We start from the raw sequence: 22,483 nt of genomic DNA, 5'->3' as shown, positions 1-22,483 counted from the left end.
AATAAACTCACTTGGGCAAAGCCCAGTATTGGTCTGAGTAATTTCTTAGTCTATAATTGTTGAAGGACTGGCTAGATCTTTCCTGAAAGAAGCCAATTTAACATCTGGCTTAAAATAGCATTTGGCTTGCAGTCTCTGAGGCAGCCTCTTAATTCCCAGCAAAGACCTGGGAAAACTGAGGAAAATACAAAACTTAAAGAATAGAAAGACTGATGGGAAAAGTTCTCCTGACAGAATTGGATAAAGAAAAACCTATGCAAGAAACATCAAGCTTGGTGATATACCAGAGTGGATCAGAATAAATGTGGGGATGGAAAAGGAAATGGCACCCCACTCCAGTACTCTTGCCTGGAAAATCCCATGGGCGGAGGAGGCTGGTAGGCTGCAGTCCATGGGGTCACAAAGAGTCAGAAACGACTGAGAAACTTCATTTAGAGAGTCCCAGAGATCTTATTCCAGTCTTGCTATAAGAGTTAGAGCAATATTCCAGTTACTCCGGCTACATAGCAAATTTCCTAAAACTCAGTGGCATCAAACAATGGTCATCAATTTTTGTTGCTCACAATTTGTGTGGGTCAGGAATTCAGACAGGGCAGACTGAGAATAGCTCATCTCTACTCTGCGTGGTCTACAATCTCAAGAGGAGGTCTGGGGCTGCCCTAATCTACAGTCCCATGCACCCATGTGTCTGGGGGTCGATGCCGACTCTTGACTGAGGCTTCACTGCCCCTTAGCCAGAACATCATACAAGGCCTATCCACGCAGCAGGGGTTTTGTTTTCATGAAATGGTGACTTGATTCTAAAAGGAAATGTCCCCAGAGAGAAAAAGAGCAGGGAAAAACTGTATTGCCTTTTATAACTTGGCCTTGAAAATCAGACAATGTCACTTCAATGCATTCTATTATCAAGACAGTTACAATGGTTCACTCAGTTCCAGGAGAGGAACACAGATTCCCCACTGCTTGATGGAGGAATATCCATCCAACGGTTGTACTTGTACACGGTCTACATTACGGACGTAGAGAAATTGCCTAATTGTCTACCTTTCTAGCCAGAGGAAAAGGCACCAAAATATTAACATTGGTTTTACTGGGTGATGAGTTAAAAGTGATTCTTGTTTTATTTTTTAAAAACCTTTTGCAAATCTTCCATCATTTCATAATTTGAGTAAGTGTTAGGGGAAAAAAATGACCTCTGGACACACAACAGCTGTGTTTCCCTGTCACTAAATGCTTCTGAGTATCAATTACCAACACACTCTCACCAGCATTTCAACAGGAAAAAATGGGCTGAACCAACCTCTGGAGCTTTCTTTCCTTAAGAGAGGGAAGAGCTTGCTGATCTTCACTTGAATCCAAATCTACAGAACAACCACGATGGGGTGACTTAAAGAAGGATGAAGAGGTCAGCTTCATGGCCTAGAGTGGGGTGACCCTAGTGACTGACCCCCACAAAGACCCAAAGACCCTCTGGATTTGCCTGATCATGTTTGCTGAAGAGCCCAACGGATTTCCCAGTGACCCAGATCCCTGTGGTGTGAACATGACTTCTGAAATTTCAACAGAAACCTCTGTAGCCTATAAAAAATACAGGACTGTGGGGGCAGGGAGGTGTATGAAAGATCGCAGAGCAAAGCCTGGCTGCAACCCCAGCCCTCCTCTTTATTTCGAACAGCACACCCAGAGGTCCTCAGGGAGGGCAAAGCACAATAAGAAAACACCTGTGAATTCCTTGCAGAACTCCCCCAATGGCTACATTCCACACTTTCCTCTTTTATAAAAGATTCCAGTTGCTTCATCTCTGACCCCAGGGCATGGACAAATGGATGGAGATCTGGTGTGGTTTCTCTGCTCTTGGCTGTGTTCCCTGTACCAATTAATCACTGGACCCCAGTTGGACAGGCCCAGCTCTTTGCTTCTACTCATCCTCTGGCTGTTCTGGTGATTATTCCAAAGCCTACCCCAGATGCAAGAATTTCTCAATGTTTTTTTTTTCTTTCCCACTGCTCCAATTCACACGCTGGCTCCTGCACAGGGAGGGGCCGGTGTTCCCTCCCACACTGATGACTGTGGTCGGTTGGGAACCCTGAGCATCCCATAGGAGCTCGGGCTCTGTTACCCACTACTGCCATCTTGGGCATGTCACTTGACTTCCCTAAGCTTTCTCATCCTTTGAAAGAGGACGATAGTAACTACACCTTGCCATCTTCTAGGACTCATTGTGATAATGATAATCTCACCAGGTATTAACCTTTTTGTATTTTTTTTTTCCCCAGAGATCCCATCTGCAGTCCAGGAAACCTATAAATCCCTTGTCTGGATTTTATTTATTTTTTATTTTAAATATAGTTTAAAATTTATAGTTAAGTAACAGTTAAGTTTCAGGGCTACAATATAGTGAGTGATTCACAATTTTGAAAGGTTATACTCCATTTATATTTATTATAAAATATCTGATATATTTCCTGAGCTGTACAACATATCCTGTGGCTTACTTACTTTATACATGGTAGTCTGTACCTCTGAATCCTTTACTCCTATCTAGCCACCCCCTCCTTTCATCTCCCCACTCGTACCACTAGTTTGTTCTCTGTATCTGTGAGTATGCTTATTTTTTGTTATATTCAGTGGTTTATTTTTTTCTACATATAAGTGATACTATTTATTTTTCTCTGTCTGACTTATTTCATCAAGCACAATATCTCCCAAGTCCAACCATGTTGGTCCAAACAGCAAATTTCCATTCCTTTTTATAGCTGAGTAGTATTCCACTGTATATAAATACATCTTCTTTATCCATTCATCTGCCAATGGACCCTTAAGTTGCTTCCATGTCTTGGCTATTATAAACAATGCTGCTATGAACTTGGACTGCATGTATCTTTTCAAATTAGTGTTTTTGTTTTCTTCAGATATATACCCAGGAGTGTAATCAGAATTGTGTTTTTACAGAATCATGGATATAGAGATTAGACTGGTGGTTGCAAAGTGGAAAGAATGGATTGGGGGAAGGATGGAGTGGGAGATTGGCATTAGCAAATGTAAACTTTTATATACAGAATGGATAAATAACAAGGTCCTATTGCATAGCACAGAGAACTATATTCAATACCCTATGGTAAATCATAATAGAAAATAACATTAAAAAAGAATGCATGTATATGTATAATTGAATTACTTTGCTGTACAGTGGAAATTAATAAAACTCTGTAAATCAACTAAACCTCAATTGAAAAAGAACTGCATTTTTAAATGCATAAAATACCTAGGATTATAAACAAAACCAATCATGTTGAAGTAAAATTATCAATGTATTAAATTGTATTGCTGCTACTGCTGCTGCTACTGCTAAGTCGCTTCAGTTGGTCCGACTCTGTGCGACCCCAGAGATGGCAGCCCACCAGGCTCCCCCGTCCCTGGGATTCTCCAAGCAAGAACACTGGAGTGGGTTGCCATTTCCTTCTCCAATGCATGAAAGTGAAAAAGTGAAAGTGAAGTTGCTCAGTCGTGTCCGACTCTTAGCGACCCCATGGACTGCAGCCTACCAGGCTCGTCCACGCATGGGATTTTCCAGGCAAGAGTACTGGAGTGGGTTGCCATTGCCTTCTCCAATTAAATTGTATTAAATGCATTTTAATGTATTAAAATCAATCGATATAGAAATAAGTGTGAGACTTCCCTGATGATCCCACATGCCATCAGGCAGCTAAGCCTATATACCACAACTACTGAGCCTGAACTACAGAGCCCAGAGGGTACAACTACTGAAGCCCATGTGCCCTAGTGTCCATGCGCCAAAGCAAGAGAAGCCACCACAATGAGAAGCCCATGCATCCCAACTCGAGAATAGCCACCAATTGCTGCAACTAGAGAAAGTTCGGGCACAGCAACGAAGACGCAGCACAGCCAAATATTAATTCAGTTCAGCTCAGTTCAGTTCAGTCGCTCAGTCGTGTCCGACTCTTTGCGACCCCATGAATCACAGCACACCAGGCCTCCTTGTCCATCACCAACTCCCGGAGTTCACTCAGACTCACGTCCATCGAGTCAGTGATGTCATCCAGCCATCTCATCCTCTGTTGTCACCTTCTCCTGCCCCCAATCCCTCCCAGCATCAGAGTCTTTTCCAATGAGTCAACTCTTCGCATGAGGTGGCCAAAGTACTGGACTTTCAGCTTTAGCATCATTCCTTCCAAAGAAATCCCAGGGCTGATCTCCTTCAGGATGGACTGGTTGGATCTCCTTGCAGTCCAGGGGACTCTCAAGAGTCTTCTCCAACACCACAGTTCAAAAGCATCAATTCTTCGGCACTCAGCTTTCTTCACAGTCCAACTCTCACATCCATACATGACCACTGGAAAAACCATAGCCTTGACTAGACAGACCTTTGTTGGCAAAGTAATGTCTCTGTTTTTCAATATGCTATCTAGGTTGGTCATAACTTTCCTTCCAAGGAGTAAGCATCTTTTAATTTCATGGCTGCAGTCACCATCTGCAGTGATTTTGGAACCCAAAAAAATAAAGTCTGACACTGTTTCCACTGTTTCCCCATCTATTTCCCATGCAGTGATGGGACCAGATAAGTAAATAAAAGAAAAAAATGTGTTTCCATAACACATTAAATGAGAAGACTAAGCAGTGGGTCTAAAGACTATTGTGATTTCAGACTAGTGATGACACCAGATATGTTCAGATATGTGCAACAGTAGTGATGCAATATAAACATATCTGTGATTTCATCTGGTGATCAAGTCACAAGTACCTTTGATATAATAGTTTGTTATCTGGACTTAAAATTGAAGAAAATACTGAATTTTAGTAAGAGGTTAGTAAAACAACAACAACAACAAAAAATCCTTTTCCCATTCAAAGTTCATAGTCCCCCTCAAAATCTGTCTACATATTTTGTGAGTCCATGGGCTTCCAATCAGAAAAATAGATAAATATAAATGAGATATGTATGTGAAAATGCACAGCAGATTCAAGTTTCCTTGAATCGTTAGACTTCTTCCCTTTTAGTTGAAGAATTTCAACCAAATTTCAACCTTGAAGAATTTTTCAGTAGTTGGTTGGGGGAGAATGATCCTTCAGACACAGCTCATTAATATCCACCTAAGGACTGAGGAATTATGTCTCAGAGTTAGTTCATTATAAACTTTATGCTCAGGTTAAGTAAGTATGTCTCCAGCTACAGTTTCTAGCTCATTCACACTGGTTGAGTGGTGGGGAAGATGGGCAGTGTACATGGTAAAGACAGAGCCTCCGAGGGCTTGTCTGAGCCCTATTACATTAGAGGTGGGCCCAGGTGACTTTCCTTTTCTCTTTTTTTCCTTTTCAAACACCTTCTGGATGATTCTAAGCCTCATCCAAGTCTCAAAATCTCCCGATTAAGGGGAATTGCATCTATTATTATCAATCTTGGGGCTTCCCTTGTGGCTCAGCTGGTAAAGAAATCTGCCTGCAATGCGGAGGACCTGGGTTTGATCCCTGGGTTGGGGAGATCCCCTGGAGAAGGGAAAGGCTACCTATTCCAGTACTCTGGTCTGGAGAATTCCATGGACTGTACAGTCCACGAGGTCACAAAGAGTGGAACACAACTGAACGACTTTTATCTATCTATTGATCTATTATCAATCTTGTTTGAAGAAGCAGAGCTGTTGTCTGGGCAGCACAGATGATGGGAAGATGATTTTCTGAAAATTTCTCAACCTGATTATCACCTGAAAGTGAAAGTTGCTCAGTCATGTCTGAGTCTTTGCGAACCCATGGACTATACAATCCATGGAATTCTTCAGGCCAGAATATTGGAGTGGGTAGCCTTCCCCTTCTCCAGGGGATCTTCCCAAGCCAGGTATTGAACTCAGGTCTCCCGCATTGAAGGCAGATTCTTTACCAGCTGAGCCACCAGGAAGCTCTGAACCCACATCAAATAAACCAGAATCCACGCTCCAAGGTGTCCTTGTAATCTCCTCAACATCTACCCCAGTTAGGATGGCAGGAAAAAGAAAAACATCTCCACTTAAGACGGAATCCAAATTTCACTGTCAGCACAATACTGCACAGACCCTTCTAATAAAAAAAAAAAAAAATCCTCATATTTAAGTAAGCAAATTACCACCAGCTTACATCTAGCATCCTACTATAGAGATATGTCACATGTTCAGTATTGGTTGGAGGAAAGCAAAGAGTGGAAGGAAGGCAGATCTCACCACAAGAAGCCTCCACCCAGTTTGGTGACCTTTTTCCCAGACACAAAGAGCCCAACTCAGGAACTTTTACAAATGAGGCACTCAGAGCTTCCTGATGTTTTCCTGATCTCACAACAGAGCAGGTGGAGCAGAAAAGAGCATTAAAGGTAGTACCTTCCCTTAGAAAAAGCTGCCCTGGCTCACTCTGAGAAAGTATTTCTTTCTCTACTCAAGAGCTTGATGCGGGGAGAAGAGACTTCTCTCCTTCTAGAGAAAGATGGAGACAGAAGAGAGGCATGAGTGATCTCCCTCAGTAGGAACTGATGATTTGAGAAGATACTTACCCCTGCAGAAGAGGTGGTGGAATCTGAAAGCGTATGGCAGGCAGTGTATGGCAGGCAGAGTGGGACAAGCAAAAATGCTACTAAGTATTTTTTTCAGGTACTCCTTTCCTGGTGATTTCAGCAAGCTTCTAGGAATATTTGAGACCTTTTCTATATGGCATAACCAATGATAGAACCATTTCAAAGCTTTCCTTGGTGCAGACATTTGCAGGCTCCACGTCCCCTACCCTACCCCAGCTGCCAGGGATTTGAGCACTGTGGGCAAACAGCCTGGAGGGGTGTGAGGGGAGCACTCTCGGGCATCGGATGCTGTACCAAGCACCGTTTCCACCCCTCCCTCCAGTACACACACAGTGGCATTGTTCCTTCTACTTTGAGACTGTCCTGTTGTACAAAGAGAAGCTAGCTAACTTTCTGCAGGGAGAAAGGACTCCATTTCTCCCATTTCCCTTCAATCCATGTAAGCCCAGGCTCTTTTCTCTGGTTCCTTCTGGAGCACACATGCTAAACACTTGGTTCTCCCAGTGGCCTCTCCTGCCTGCATTGTGCACCTTTGGAGGAGAAACAGAGCCTAAATCAGGGGGCAGAAACTTTGGCCTGAAGGCCGTATCCTGCTGCTGCCTGTTTTTTGTGAGTCAAGTTTTACTGGTGCACAACCGCACCCATTTACTTCTGTGTCCTCTATGACTTCTTTCTAGTGACAAAGGTAGACATGAATAATGTGATGGAGAATTTACAGTCCACTAAGGACTGTATCTGGCCCTTCACAGATAAAGGTATCTAACATTTGGCTGACGTAATGGAGACACGGGTCAGAACAGCTGAAAAACAGGGGATTCAAAGAGTTGAAGGAGGACATCTACATTTCTGATCATGAGAGCAGAAGAGCAAGAGAAATAACTCATTGTTTGCAGTACAATAAGTAATGTGTGCTGGACACTTTCCGTGTGCCTAAACACTGTGGCAAGTACTTTACACACATTTTCTCTTCTCAGCTCTGTGAGGGAGGTACTATTATTACGGAGCAGAAAGCTGAGGCCCGGAGATGCTGAGTCACTTGCTGTGGACATGCAGCTAGTAAGTGGTAGAGTGGGAATTGGAACCCGGGGTGATTCAGAGCCCACAGTTTTGACAATATGGTTGTCCCACTGTCTGGGTCCATGTCATAGAGAGCACTGGAATGGTTGCATCATTTGCCCAAATCTATGGTGCCCAAAGTCTCAGTGTTTGCTGCTGGAGGTAGCAGTATTACAAGAAATTTGGATTCCTTACATCTTCAATGACCCCCTGAAGCTGCACTTAAAAATGTCCTAGTGAAGGCTGGGGTGGGGAGGACTTTCACACCTAGTTGAACTTGACTTCCTTACTAGATTTTTAAAAAGAAAACTGATTAATCAGTCACACAGCTTTCCACTATTTTCAAAATTAGTTACAGGATGAGGATGAAAGCTTGGAAAAGGAAGCCCCAAACTGGCACAGTAAATAACACTTTCAAACATGTTTCTGCCTGACCTTTCATCTAGAAATCTTCAGTTGACTTCACAAGCAGTTACTCTTCACTATAATGCTCCTCTCTCAGGAACTAAAACACAGACTGCTTTGAGACTCTTTGAGTCCCTTCACAGCTGTCTAATTTTTTCCCAGATCTTTCTGGTTAAAGCAAGACTTTAATATTTGAAAAAAATGCTGTGTACTGATTTCTCTCTTTGTACAGATGGACATTTACCTAAGGAAGTATTTCAGGCAGATCCTGGATTCCAAAGACTGTTGTTTTATGGTACTGGACATGAAAAGTTCAAAGAAAGGAAAAGTAATCTTCAAGAGTCAAGTGAAAGCAAAATAGTACTTAATTCACAATCTGCTTGCATGGGTGGAGGAGTTCAGATACACAAGACATTTAGCTCAGGGTTGGCTATAGGCATGGTGGTTCCGTGTTCAGCTTTTCTTTAACAAAGACGTTAGACATCTTCATATCCCAGCATCAATAATGACATGTAAGAGTTAAGTCGTGAGCCCTGACCAGGTGCCAATTCTGTACAAGAAGCTGCCTCAGTGGCCCCTAGAGTGAAGGGTGGAGAGTAAAACTTCTGATTCATATTTATTTTGAATCTCATTCTGTTAAATTATTCTTGGTTCATACTTTTTAATGATGATTCAGTAAATCATGGACATAATTAATAAGCAGATGTCTAACATTTCATAAATGAAGGGGCATGTGGACAAAACATTATTTTACATTCCACATCTCAGCATGTGAAAAGCAATAGACTCTCAGGAGTTGCAGACTGGGATATCATGGGGGCTGTGGACTGAGCAGACAGCTCACACCCCATCTAAAGTAGGCAGCTGCTGCGCAGCTCTGCCCACCCAATTTCCCGCCAAGTGTTACCACGCGGAAATGACCCAGCTTGGCCCAACCTTTATACTTTTTAAGAGAAGCCGAAAAGTCAAATTTTATGTGTAATCTTGCCATCTGTATGTGAAATCTTGCTATACTTGAGTAGAGGAAACTTTTAAAAGCAACAATGCACTGGCCAAAAAATCTCTACATCTGTTAGCCAGATTTGACCCATGGACCGCCAGTTGGTAACCTCTACCCTGAATGTTAGATCCAAAAATTGCTGTGGTTGAATAAATTTGTGAAATGCAATAGAAAATGGTTCTTCTTATTCTTAATGCAAGTCAGTATTTTAAATGCCCTGAAAAGCAGTTCAAGAATGCTGCTGCTAAGTCGCTTCAGTTGTGTCCAACTCTGTGCGACCCCATAGACGGCAGCCCACCAAGCTCCCCCATCCCTGGGACTCTCCAGGCAAGAGCACTGGAGTGGGTTGCCATTTCCTTCTCCAATGCATGAAAGTGAAAAGTCAAAGTGAAGTTGCTCAGTCGTGTCCGACTCTTAGCGACCCCATGGACCGCAGCCCACCAGGATCCTCCGTCCACAGGATTTTTCAGGCAAGAGTACTGGAGTGGGGTGCCATTGCCTTTCCAGTTCAAGAATAGAAGCTGTTTTTAGTTTTGTTGAAACCACTGCTCCTCCAGATCGTCTGCCTCTTTATCTTACATCACAATAACCTGCAGGAGTGTGGTTGCAGTGTGTGCACTGGCCAGCGGTGCAGTCTCACTCACTCTTGCCAGGAACTGCAAGGCAGGTCTTGCTTTTACTCCTATACTGTACACGAAAGCAAGTGAAGCTCTGGAAGGTTAAGAAAATTATTTAGGGTCGTTACTGAGAGAGAGATACTGTCTCTGATTTTAGAGCTGAAACTGTGTCTACTACATTTCATAACTAAAGTCCCCCTAACACTCCCACCCCCACCCTCCTCACCCCCGCCAAGAGCCTGTGGACTTGTTTTTCCCATGATCAGTATAATAACAATTCCAGAATTCAGGGTCTATTCTTTGGTAAGATTAAGAAGAAAGTCCATATTCTACAGAAATATTTCAAATGGCCCCAGCTCCGTAAGCCACACAGGCCCAGAGGTGTCATGTTATGGCCAGGTGCTCTGAGCAACATCACCTCCCCTGGGGAGACTTGGTGGATCCTGCCCTCCACACCCTGCCCTGCCCTGGGTGTTCTGAAATAGCTCCTCTGGCCTCCCCCCATCTCTTTCCCTCCCTCCCCGAACTTCATCACCTTTCTCCCCACCCAAAGCCGGCCCTGGTTTCATTGGCCTCAGTCAGTTCCCTCTGCAGACACCCAAGTGAGAGCCAGAGGGAGGGGTCGGTCAAGGTCGGGGATGGACAAGGAGGAGGTCTGGGAGGTCCAGCTCTGTGGCACAGGGGTCTGAATAGAGGCTGGGGTGAGGTCAGGCTGAGAAGGGTGAGGAAGGCCTGGATCGTGGCCTGGCTCCTCTCACACCATTTGGACACCAGATGCAGAGTGAAGGCTGCCATTTGGACAGCCTTGAGCCAAATTCCATTCCCAGGAGTGAGACATCCCTCCCTGCTATGTCTTAAAGATCCCCACAGAGGATCCTTCATGTCAAAAGGGGTATCCACCCCTCCCTTGGCAATCACTCCCAAGCTTAACTAACCAGCCATGATGGAGAAAGTTCATCCTCAGCTTGCATAGAAACTCTTCCTGCTGTATTTCTTTTCAGTGTCTCTCCAGAGGCCCCGAGGGACACGAGTTCTACCTTCCACATATTAACCTTTGATAAACAGAGAAGAGCAGCTAAAAGCATCAGGCAGAACTCACTTTGAGTCTCAGAGCATTAACTAGCTGTGTGTCCTTGGGCAAGTTACTTAACATCTCTGTACCTCAGCTTCTTCATCTATGAAATGGGGTTAAAACACGGTACCCCCAAGATAAATGAAAGCATACATCCACACAAAAACATGCACATGATTATCCAGAGCAAAATTCTTCATAACAGCCCCAAAGCAGAAACAGCCCAAACGCCTATCAGCTGATGAATGGATAAGCAAAACGTGGTACATTAATAAATGGAATACTATTCAGACATAAAAGGAATATGGTAGTGATACATACTCCAATGTGGACAAACTTTGAAAACATTATGCTCAATGAAAAAAGTCAGGCACAAATGACCATATATGATGATTCTTAAGAAATGTCCAGAAAATGCAGATCTATAGAGACAAAAAGTAGATTGGTGGTTGCCTAGGGCTAGTGGAAGTGGGGAATGGGGAGTGACTTCTAATGGGTATAGAGGTTTTGGGGAAGATGATGAAGATATCCTAACATTGATTGTGGTTATGGAGGCAAACTCTGAATATACTAAAAACCACTGAGTTATATACTTTGAATGAGTGAATTGTATGGTATGTGAATTAAAATACTGCACATGCACATATGCATGCTAAGCCCCTTCAGTTGTGTCCGACTCTTTGCAACCCCATGGACTCTGGCCCACCAGGCTCCTCTGTCCATGGGATTCTCCAGGAAAGAATACTGGAGTGGGTTGCCATTTCCTCCAACATCATATGGTTATTATAAAAATATAGTCATATAATGCCTGTAAAGTATTTAGCACACTGCAAGGTGGTGCAGGGGTAAAGAATCCATTTGCCAATGCAGGAGATACAAGAGACTTGGGTTTGGTCCCTGGGTCCAGGAGGATCCCCTGGAGAAGGAAATGGCAACCCACTCCAGTATCCTTGCCTGGAAAATTCCATGGACAGAGAGGCCTGGCGGGCTACAATCCATTAGGTCTCAAAGAATTGGACACAGCTGAGTGAGGATGTAAGTACTGGTAAACAATCAATAAATATTATTTTTAATTATAATAATAATGCCAACAATTATATACTTATATTTATATAATGTTATAGTATATAAAATAATAACTATGATAATGTATATGCAACTGTGTTAAATATAAATTATCATAAAATAATTACAAAATAATTATTATTTTACCCTGTCTCCTCTTCCTCTTAAACTTTTCTGATCTTGGAATGGCTATCCAGTCTATAGCCATACGGTACTGACCACGCCTGATCTCATTTGGATGGTCCTCCAATTTTATTTATTTTTTTTTATTCAGTTCAGTTCAGCTGCTCAGTTGTGTCTGACTCTTTGCGACCCCATGGACTGCAGCACACAGGCTTCCCTGTCCATCACCAACTCCCAGAGCTTGCTCAAACCTATGTCCACTGAGTCCATGATGCCATCCAACATCTCATCCTCTGTCGTCCCCTTCTCCTCCTACCTTTAATCTTCCCCAGCATCAGGTCTTTTCCAATGAATTAGTTCTTCGCATCAGTTGGCCAAAGTATTGGAGTTTCAGCTTCAACGTCAGTCCTTCCAATGAATACTCAGGACTGATTTCCTTTAAGACTGACTGGTTTGATCTCCTTGCAGTCCAAGGGACTCTCTCAAGAGTCTTCTCCAACACCACAGTTCAAAAGCATCAATTCTTTGGCGCTCAGCTTTCTTTAGACTCCAACTCTCACATCTATACAGACTAGTAGAAAAAACATAGCTTTGACTAGACGGACCTTTGTCGGCAAAGTAATGTCTCTGCTTTTTAGTATGCTGCCTAGTTTGGTCATAGCTTTTCTTCCAAGGAGCCAGCGTCTTTTAATTTCATGGTTGCAGTCACCATCTGCAGTGATTTTGGAGCCCAAGAAAATAAAATATGTTACTGTTGCCATTGTTTCCCCATCTATTTGCCATGAAGTGATGTGATGGGATGCCATGATCTTTGTCATTTGAATGCTGAGTTTTAAGTCACCTTTTGACTCTTCTCTTTCACTTTCATCAAGAGGCTCTTTAGTTCTTCTTCACTTTTATATTACTAAAATTATTTTTTAACATTTTGAGTATTGTCATGTTACATGTTATATGTATATATATGTGCCATACTATAATTACTACAACGTATAACATATCTCTAAGATTATTACTATATATTATACATATAAGAATACATATGTGATGGTATATGATGTATAAATTACATTGTACATGAGATACTATAATTATTATGAAAGATTATATTAGTAGTAGTATTCACCCTGTGACTTTTCTTCCTCTTTAACCTTTCTGAATTTGGGCTGGTTTCCCTAGTTCTTTGAACGTTTCCTGGCTCCTCATATATTTGGAAAGAAAATAGCTCTGAGTCTGGAGAAATTAAATTACAATCATGACTCTAATTCAACTGCCTTGTGTAGCTGCAGCCAGAAAACAGAAAAAAATACCCTGGAGTGTGCACTCCCTGCTGGGACCTGGGAGAATTGAGGAGAGTGCGGCAGAGCAAGGGAGACCCTTGGGTATCCTGCTGGTCCTGCAAGGTGGCCCAGAAAGGGCTCTTTCCTCCCAGCCCCTATCCCCTTTGTAAAGGGATCTCAGAGTCCAGGCTGTGCTCTCCTGGCAGAGGAGATGGGGTCCCAAAGTGCGAGCACACAGGTGTCCTACGCTCACAAAAACGCAAAACAGAGTTCCAGTCTGAGCTGATAACAAAGACATCGTTGAAGCTGGGGGTCTGCCTTCCAGGGCCAAGCAGGGAACCGGATATTTCTCCCCAGGAGGCGTTCACTGCCCGCCTTCCCCACTGAGAGCTCGGCAACCACTGGGTCATGGGTGAACGCAGGACTTCTGACAAATCCCAGCTGGACCCAGTTGCTGCAACTTCAGAGCTGTTTCTCTAAGTCTGGGAGGAGGGAGGCAGCAACAGTACCTCCGCCCCCAGCCCCAGTGTGGTTTCCAGAAACAGAAGCATAATGGTACTCTCCTGGAGAACTGTTAGCTGGACCTGAAACTCCCCTGTCCTCTCGATTTCCCTCGAGCCCTGCTCACTAGAAGCCTGAACAAGGGCTGCTTTCCATACTAACTGGACAAACTTCCCTGTTCATTTATCATATCAACTAATTTGGGCGAAAAAAAAATTTGCAGCTATTTTTGGGGTCCTTGGAAGTTCTGCCTGACTTCATAACAATTTTCTTCTTATCAAATCAATCTGTCTATATACACATATATTTAAAAGTGCTTTTGGAGGGAAAGGAAAAATAGTTATGAAACCTTTTTTTCCTCAGAAAGACTACTAGAAGCAAAATCCTTTACAGCAGTGGTCCCCAACCTCTGGGATCTAATGCCTGATGACCTGAAGTGGAACTGATGTAATAATAACAGAAGTACATAATAAATGTCATGCACTTAAATCATTCTGAAACCATCCCCTGTCCCAGGTCGGTGGAAAAATTGTCTTCCATGAAACCGGTCCCTGGTGCCAAAAAGGTTGGGGACCATTGCTTTAGAGGAAAAGGCCTGGCAAACTGGAATCACAAAGTATCCAAGCTGGATTATGCAGTATAATGAGTGCCAGGGGTAACTCATGTGGCTTTCCTATGTGGGTGAGGAAAAGGCAGACATAACCAGGTCCTGGAGTACTGGGCACAGGGTTGATGAGTGGATGGCAGGGCTGCACTTGTGGAAGGCACAGTCTGCCCAGTCTTTCATGGGAGATCTGATATGATTCATTCTTCTTTTTTCTACTACCCCCACTTAATTCTAAGAACAGAGGCTCAGAGACAAACTGATTGTCACATAGCCAGACAGTCACAAAGCTCTTCTTGACGAATTAACAGCCCTCTCTGATGGTGCCTCTTCAACCCAACAAGGAGTCACGGTGTCCAAATGCCTCCCAGACAGCAGCATCTATAGGCGCCTCGCAGTGTTTTGTAAACCCTTGAGAGGAAGGCCCTGGAGGGAATCATTTCAATATTCTTCATGTAACATGTATAGTTTAAAAAAAAAGAGAAGTAAAAGGACTGGACAAAATTAAGGAGAAATTTAATGGAGATTTAGAAAGAACGAAAGATTGCAAATATTGTGATCTAGACATATAGTGTCTTCCCTCACAGCTCAGTTGTAGTGGCTTCCCTTGTAGTTCAGTCGCTAAAGAATCTGCCTGCAATGCAGGAGTTCAGTTCAGTTCAGTCACTCAGTTGTGTCCGACTCTTTGTGACCCCATGAATCGCAGCACGCTAGGCCTCCCTGTCCATCACCAACTCCCGGAGTTCACTCAGATTCACGGTCATCCAGTCAGTGATGCCATCCAGCCATCTCATCCTCTGTCGTCCCCTTCTCCTCCTGCCCCCAATCCCTCCCAGCATCAGAGTCTTTTCCAATGAGTCAACTCTTTGCATGAGGTGGCCAAAGTACTGGAGTTTCAGCTTTAGCATCATTCCTTCCAAAGAAATCCCAGGGCTGATCTCCTTCAGGATGGACTGGTTGGATCTCCTTGCAGTCCAAGGGACTCTCAAGAGTCTTCTCCAACACCACAGTTCAAAAGCATCAATTCTTCGGCACTCAGCTTTCTTCACAATCCAGCTCTCATATCCATACATGACCACTGGAAAAACAACAGCCTTGACTAGACAGACCTTTGTTGGCAAAGTAATGTCTCTGCTTTTGAATAGGCTATCTAGGTTGGTCATAACTTTCCTTCCAAGGAGTAAGCATCTTTTAATTTCATGGCTGCAGTCACCATCTGCAGTGATTTTGGAGACCCAGGTTCAATTTCTGGGTCAGGAAGATCTCCTGGAGAAGGAAATGGCAACTCACTCCAGTATTCCTCCCGGGAGAATTCCATGGACAGAGGAGCCTGGCAGGCTATAGTCTATGGGGTTGCAAGAGTTGGACACGACTGAGCGACTACACACACACACAGACATATAGTGAATGTGAATTTAGTCCTTATATTTGGTGTTTCTGAAACATCATATTTCTTTATATAACTAAGCCAATTTATTTTTGATTTTGAGCCCTTATCCTGCCATGCTGGTGGGAATCTTAATCTCAGTCATGTGGAGATTCCTCATTCTTGATTTCTAGTGTCTAACTCTGTGCCAGAAGTGGTGTAATGGGGGTGGCCATCTGGTTGTCAGACCAAGGAGGTGGTCTGGGGAATACCACTGCCACCATCCACACGGGTTGGTTCTAAAGCTTGTGGCTGCTTCAGCACTAGGCTTGGGAAATAAGGCTGATTTGCTGGACTGCCTGAGATGCTGCATTGAGTCAGTTTTTTCTGGGATTCTGCCAATTCTTCAGGGCACTGCCAGGAAGGTGGACCCTGGTCTCTGTTCTTGCTGGCCCATGGCATTCTTCCCTCCATGCCTCTCCAAGCCCATCCTCAACCCCTGCCCTCTTTGCCTCTGCCCTCAAGAAGACAGGCTCTCTCTGCTTTCTGCCTTCCCACAAAACTCTGTTGGATGCTCAGAGGCCCAGAACCTGCTACTTGCTTAAATGAGGGAAAGAGTAAAGGAAAAATGTATATTTATAGAACAAAATGAATATGTTAAACTACTCTCCGGTCCCATAAATGGAGGATCTTGCTCCCAGATGAAACTCTGAAATTATTCACCCTAAACCCTTATTCTGCAAAGCAAGACACAACGCTTTCCAGGTGGCACAGTGGTTAAAAAATTCACCTGCCAGTGCAAGAGACACAGGAGACTCAGGCTCAGTCCCTGGGCTGGAAATATCCTCTGTAGGAGGAAATGACAATCCACACCACCACACCAGTATTCCTGCCTGAAAAATTCCATGGACAGAAGGGTCTGGCAGGCTACATACAGTCCATGGGGTCACAAAGAGTAGGACACAACTGAGTGACTAAGCACACATGCAAACCCCTTATTTTTCAAAGCAGGGCAATGCTGAGAGAGAAAAGATGACTGAGGTGGTCCACATACAACACAGGATGTAAAAGGGAAAATTTCATGTGAATCAGATAACATTTTAACTGTGTTTCAGTACCTCATACTTTAACAAATTCTAGGAAAAACTTTGCTTTGAAGCTAAAAATGCCTTTTGTCAAGTGAATAAACATCCCTAATTTTCACTTTAAGGGCTTGTATTTAGATACAGAGGGTTTCTTAAGTTTACCTGTTTCGTAAAGATTTATTTTTGTTGGCTATTGCACACTCTTTGAAATAATTTTCCTCAATAATGTAGCCATAAAGAATTTATGTCCCACTAATTTGCACATGCAAAATACTGATACAGGTCTCCTTGGGGAGTTTTATTTAGTGGTTTCACCAGCCAGATGCCAGCATCTCCCAGTAATAAGACAAAATACCCTATATACTTCATTCCCTGTCCTTGTTTGGCGTTTAATATCTGAATATTCTTTGATGAGGCCCATTTGATTCGCTTACACACTGGTGAACTTGACTGATGCTTGCAGTAGCAATCAGCTTAGGAATTCTTGAGTGTGCTCCTGCTTTGAAGCCAAGATGGAAGCTAAGCAGGGGCCACAAAAGGACTGAGAGATGGTGTGAAGATCATTAAATAACTTCAGATGGACACCTGTCCATTTGTCTTAAGAAATGGGAATGATTCCATAGGAGGGCTTCTGAAGACAAGGGAAGGGGGAGAGTGGTAAGAACAAGCTCACAGATCTTTCTTCATGCCCACAGTTGGACTTGTGAGAACCAAGGCAAATTCTAGGCAAGGAACTTATTTTGTAGCTACCCTTATGGCAGAAAGTGAAGAGGAACTCAAAAGCCTCTTGATGAAAGTGAAAGTGGAGAGCGAAAAAATTGGCTTAAAGCTCAACATTCAGAAAACGAAGATCATGGCATCCAGTCCCACCACTTCATGGGAAATAGATGGGGAAACAGTGGAAACAGTGTCAGACTTTATTTTTCGGGGCTCCAAAATCACTACAGATGGTGATTGCAGCCATGAAATTAAAAGACGCTTACTCCTTGGAAGGAAAGTTATGACCAACCTAGATAGCCTATTCAAAAGCAGAGACATTACTTTGCCAACAAAGGTCCGTCTAGTCAAGGCTATGGTTTTTCCTGTGGTCATGTATGGATGTGAGAGTTGGACTGTGAAGAAGGCTGAGCACCAAAGACTTGATGCTTTTGAACTGTGGTGTTGGAGAAGACTCTTGAGAGTCCCCTGGACTGCAAGGAGATCCAACCAGTCCATTCTGAAGGAGATCAGCCCTGGGATTTCTTTGGAAGGAATGATGCTAAAGCTGAAAGTCCAGTACTTTGGCCACCTCATGCAAAGAGTTGACTCATTGGAAAAGACTCTGATGCTGGGAGGGATTGGGGGCAGGAGGAGAAGGGGACGACAGAGGATGAGATGGCTGGATGGCATCACTGACTCGATGGACATGAGTCTCAGTGAACTCCGGGAGTTGGTGATGGACAGGGAGGCCTGGCGTGCTGCGATTCATGGGGTCGCAAAGAGTCGGACACGACTGAGCTATTGATCTGATCTGATCTGATGGATACTTCTAGTGGGCCTGGTATGACTAGCTTTTTCCTAAGTGAGAATTAGATATAATGGATTCCAATTTTTTATTTGGCATTTTATTCAGTCAGGTACTGGTAAAAGTATTTCCTGCTCATCATTCACAATCATCCTATGAAACAGGCCCTACTAATATCCCCATTACACAGATGAGGATGCTAAGCACAAAGACGTTCAGGTCACAGAGCCAAGCCATCATCTGAGTGCATGTCTCTCTGATTACCCAGACAGCAGCAGCCCTAACCACCATGCTAGATTACCTCCCACTGGATGTACTGAGTCCCTCAGAATGAGACGATAACTGCACATTATACCCTGCAGGTTAGAACATATCTGGAGGAAAAATTCAGTAGATGATGGACAGGATGTGAATTTGATACAACGTGGCCTTCTTGGAGGTCAGACTTAATCGCCTGTGCCAGTTTGCTTGGGGCATTGGAAAGTGTTTCTCAATCCTACTTAGTAACAGCTTAAATCTTAAAAAACACCTCCCAGGAGTTCTTTTAATGATATCCAACATCAACATAATGGGATGATGTCCAGAAAAAGAATGGAGGGAAAATTAAAATTTGTGTGGAGAATGGAAAAAAGCATACAGATAATGTCTACCTGGCAGGCATAATGACATCACAGCCACCTGGTATAAAAATCAACATAAGACATGGGAACCCATCCTTTCATTTCCTCATTCATTCACTGATTCGATAATTCTTTACTGAGCACCTCTGCTATGCTCAATACCAGAAGAGATAGTAGAGTGTGGCAACTAGCAGGATGGACTCAAGCCAGGCTGCATGGTTAGAAACATAACTCCACAACTATTGTCTCCATGATCTTCAGCGTACTACTGAACCCTTCAGTACCTTAGGGACAACTTTCCCGCTCTCAAGTGCCTAAGTCATACTTAAGATTAAATGAGTTAATATTCAAAGAGTTTGTACATGTAAAGTGCTTAGAAGGGAGCATGGCCCACTGTCAACACTATTTAAAACTTTCTTATTATGAGATAGTAGAAAATTTGCCCAGTGGCTGAGGTCAAAATGTTAGGAGCATTCTTCATTTTCCTCTTCCCTTTTATCCCTCTCTCCCATAATCTATAAACAAGTCCTTAGATTTTTCTCTCCTCAATCTATCTATTTTTCTTAGTCTCTAACACTAACTAGACTAGGCTACCATCCTTTCTTTCTTGGACCACTGCAATGGCCATGCCTTTGCCTCTGTACAATCCATTCTCCACAGTAATCAGAATGATCTTAGTAGAACACACAACATGCCACTGTGCCTCTTTAAGCCCTACCATTGGTTTTTCACTGTAGCCAGAAGAGAATCCAAAATTCTCACCAAGTTTTAGGTGAAGAGTTGCCAGATAAAAAGCAAGACTCTCAGTTAAATTTGAATTTCAGGAAATAGTATTTTTTAGTATAAGTATATCCCAAATATTGCATGATATACTAAAAATGACTTATTGCTTATGCCAAATTCAAATTATCTGAGTGTCTATTTATTTAGTAGAAACTGGTAGCCCTCCCAAACAGGGCCTCTGAGATGAAGCTCTTTTCACCATGTATCACTATTCTTCCAATCCACAGAACTTTCACCCACATTTCTTGCTTTCTCTGTCTTTAGAATTTGTTCTTGCTATTCTCTCTGCATAGAGGTTCTCTAGAATCTCTTCTAAAAGGGTATTAACTCTACTCATGAGGTCTCTACCCTCATGACCCAATCACCTCCCCAAAGTCTTACCTCCAAATACCATCACGTTGGGGGATTAGGTTTCAACATATAAATTTTGGGGGTAGGGATACAAACATTCAGTCTATGGCACTGACGTATAGCAAAATTCAACCACTACAGTGTACGATTCCGTGAGTTTTGACAAATGTGTAAGTCATGTAACCAGCAACACAGTCAAGATATAGAACAGTTCTTTTACCTCCACAAAATTCCCTTGACTTCCCTGCCCCTTTGGAGTCAACCACTGACCTCATTCTCAACCCCTGCAATCACTGACCCCTTGTTTATCCCTCTAGCCTTGCCTTTTCTGAAATGTCATCATAATGAAATCATGCAGAATATAGCCTTTGTCCATTTTCATAATGTCTTTGAGATTCATCCATGTTGTTGCAGATATAGTACTTAGTTCCTTTTGTTGCTGAATAATATTCCACTGTATGGACATACCACAGCTTATTTATCTATTCATCAGTTGAAGAAAATTTGGGATTAATTCCAATTTTATGAATGCAGTGACTGTGAATAAAGCAAATGGATACAACAAATGTTTATTTGTATATAGGTTTTTGTGTAAGTCTCTGCTTTTATTTCTCTAAAGTAAACACCTAGGAGTGCGTTTGCTGGGTTACAAGGTTAGTTTATGTTTAACTTCATAAGAAACTGCCAAAGTATTTTACAAAGTGATTGTGCCATTTTGCATTCCCATCAGCAATATATGAGAGTTCCAGTTAGTCTATATCCTCCTCAGCAGTACTGTCAGTTTTTAAAAAAGGTAGTATATCTCACTGTGCTTTTAATTTTCATTTCACTAATAACTCATGGTCTTTTCAACCTTAGCATTTTTTCATGTACTTATTTTCCATTATGTATCTTCTATGACATACTATCCAAATCTTTTGTCCATTTTTAAAAATGGATTACTTGTTTCCTTATGGTTAGGTTTTGAGAGTTCTTTCTATATTCTGGGTATAAATTCTTTATCAGATACAAGGTTTGTAAACACTTTCTCCCTGTCTGCAGCTTATTTTTTCATTTCCTTAGCTGCTGATCATTGAATCTTAGTTATATTCCTCCCTATTACTCTCAACTGCAGGAATGTCTTATTATCTCTAAACCACATATAAATTCCTGAAATGATCTTATTTATTTCAGGCCACTGCTCAGTGGAATGCAAATGCTACAGGCACAGGGGGCTTGTCTATTTTCAGTTCAGTTCAATCACTCAGTCGTGTCCGACTCTTTGCGACCCCATGAATCACAGCACACCAGGCCTTCCTGTCCATCACCAACTCCCAGAGTTCACTCAAACTCATGTCCATCGAGTCGGTGATGCCATCCAGCCATCTCATCCTCTGTCATCCCCTTCTCCGCCTGCCCTCAATCCCTCCCAGCATCAGGGTCTTTTCCAATGAGTCAACTCTTCACATGAGGTGGCTAAAGTATTGGAGTTTCAGCTTTAGCTGAAATCATACTCTCACAGCATCCCTTGGGTCAAGGCAGTGGGAAGGCTTATGATCTAATTCTGGCCAATTAGAAAAAGAAATCTCTTAGAAGGCATCTGGGGGAAAGTTTGTTCAGAGATGCAAGGAGACTGTACTCATTAAAGGTCCTTCTCTTTCTTTGCTGCCTTAGCTACATGGTGCTTCCTACCCTTAAATGTGGTTGAGATGCTTGGAGTTGTAGCTGCCATATTGGATAATAAATGTGACAAGTCCAAAGATGTAGGATTATTAAAGAGGACAGAAGGAACCTAGTCCTTGATGATATTATTGAAATATTGAATCAACTTAGGAACAGCCAGCTTCAGACTTCTTGCTAAGAAATTAAGTCGCATGATTTAAGTCACTGTCACTTCCGTTTTCTGCTTCTTATATATGAACACATTTTTACCTGGTACATCTTCCAGCCTTCACAACTGCAAATATCTTTCTCTCCTTTCGGCTCATGAATCCTTCTGAATTTCTCTGTAGTTTTGTTTTAGGGTTTGGTTAACTTTCGTATATTTAAAAAGTTTATAAATACATCTTATTTCCCTTACAAGACCTCAAGTTATTAAGGCTAGGAATTCTAATTCATCAGGATATTCCATACACCCTCTGGTAGGGTACCTGACACAAGGTAAATACTTAATGAAAGCATATGCATATTCTCTACCTCTGTACGTGAGTTTTGCCTACATCTTATACCTGATGCTTACAGTTTATATTGTGAGAGGAATCTTATTTAAAAGCAGCAGCACTGGACTCAGATAGAACTGGGTATGTCTTGGCTCAACCCCCTTGTTTAGCTATGTTTTTCTGGATAAACCCTGACATCTCTAAATTTTACCATGCCCCAAGTTTCAACTCTAGTATCACCTCCACATAAAGTAATCTGTATTTGTTTTCTCCAAAACTTGGAAATATTATTTTCCTCTTTAAAGTCCTCACCCTTTTCTGAAGTACAGAATTTTATTTAATTTTTAAAATATATGTGATCAT

At 42.6% G+C, this 22,483-nt stretch overlaps 1 protein-coding gene across 9 annotated transcripts in view; it reads right to left on the bottom strand.

The window, feature by feature from the left end:
• The window catches only part of LOC123330927, a 435,096-nt gene that overhangs the window by 245,482 nt on the left and 167,131 nt on the right, over positions 1-22,483 (bottom strand). The window contains exon 1 of one of the 9 annotated variants that reach the window (XR_006547209.2): positions 10,567-10,677. The exons of the other annotated variants lie outside the window; for them this stretch is intronic. The gene's annotated coding sequence lies outside the window, so the exon portion shown is untranslated. Of the gene's footprint in view, positions 1-10,566; positions 10,678-22,483 lie in introns of those variants that run through there. 9 annotated transcript variants of the gene reach the window in all.

The sequence above is a fragment of the Bubalus bubalis genome, chromosome 21, assembly GCF_019923935.1.
Source record: "Bubalus bubalis isolate 160015118507 breed Murrah chromosome 21, NDDB_SH_1, whole genome shotgun sequence".
NCBI classification, from domain to species: domain Eukaryota; kingdom Metazoa; phylum Chordata; class Mammalia; order Artiodactyla; family Bovidae; genus Bubalus; species Bubalus bubalis.
Note: the sequence above shows the minus strand (reverse complement) of the source record. Positions and strands in the feature narration are given on the sequence as shown.